At 34.4% G+C, this 1218-nt stretch overlaps 1 non-coding gene across 1 annotated transcript; it reads left to right on the plus strand.

The window, feature by feature from the left end:
* The first annotated feature begins 447 nt into the window (after positions 1-447).
* LOC118935104 (small nucleolar RNA SNORA31) lies at positions 448-574 on the plus strand. Its single transcript, XR_005033682.1, has one exon. It is a non-coding gene; the product is annotated as a small nucleolar RNA SNORA31 (small nucleolar RNA).
* The last annotated feature ends 644 nt before the right edge of the window (positions 575-1218 follow it).

Raw genomic sequence — 1218 nt, forward strand, 5'->3', positions numbered from 1 at the left:
AGAGGCATTGTTAAAATGATGAAAATTTATAATCCCATACCCACTTTAAAAAAATTGTCATCTATCCTAACAAATATTCCCATCTCTGATCTCCTTAAACAATAAATTCTTGGCCATGCTTATTTACAGGAAGAGTCATGATAAAGTGGAAAGATTTCTGGATCAGAAGAGAAAACTTTAGGCTGACACTGAGATGATCTTAGGTTTGCCTGTCCACTGCCTGGGCCTTGTGTTCAATCCTTTTCAACTGGGAACTAAACCCCACATGTAGCTTCTCTGACTACTCAGTAAAAAATTACTGCCAAGCAGTGCTCTAGTCATGTCTTTAACTAGACTTTTTAACACCTTGTTACCCAAATATTTTGTAATGTCCTTAGGAATAGTAAGCTTTTTCTTTTTTAAAGCTCTTTTCTCCCACAATACCATTTTCTGTGTAAATCTATAAACATAAATCTTTTCTGGAGCAGTTACTATCTGCTGTTGAGGTTTCTGCTACAGATGCACAAAAAAAGTGTCCTCCCACTTTCTGTCTGTCTGGATTGTGGCGGCCCAGATTGAATAGGGGAATACAGGAAAAAAACTAAAACCACACAAACTTACAAAAAAACACAAAAAACAAAAGTAAGTCTTTTCAGGCTCTGTGTTGATTATATTCATAAATTATTATCAATTAATATTTCTTAGGAATATCATTACTTTCTCCACTTGACAGATAAGTAAAGTGAGACTTACCTAAGTTGAGTAATTCTCAGAAGGTCACACAGATATTGAATGGCAGAAGTAGTATTTTAAAAACCAGGACTTTCCAATTTCCAAACCCAAATGCCAAGGGCCTATGTATGCCTACTTTTCTGTAGACTATATGTCAAGAAATTAATGAATTAACTGAATAAATGAAATGAGGCAAAGTACGGACTATCATAGCCTCAGATAATAAAATCTAAGGAAAAGTTGTCAGCTCTTTTTATTCTCCATTTAGGATGAGTATCTTTTGAAAATAATTTGGAGCTGTGAGTTCCAATTTTGGCTTATTATTTTTTTTAAAATTATTCTACAGCTGTTGAAACCCACTCAAAAATAATGAGAACTGCCAGGATATCCTCTGTGGTGAGGTATGTTAGGCAAAAGGACATAATGCCATGTTCTGAAGATATCTATGATTCAGGTTATGAATTGGAATAGAACTGGTTATTTTCAAATGTAATTGTGCACCTGAGA

Source organism: Manis pentadactyla, chromosome 2 (genome assembly GCF_030020395.1).
Source record: "Manis pentadactyla isolate mManPen7 chromosome 2, mManPen7.hap1, whole genome shotgun sequence".
Taxonomy (NCBI): Eukaryota; Metazoa; Chordata; class Mammalia; order Pholidota; family Manidae; genus Manis; species Manis pentadactyla.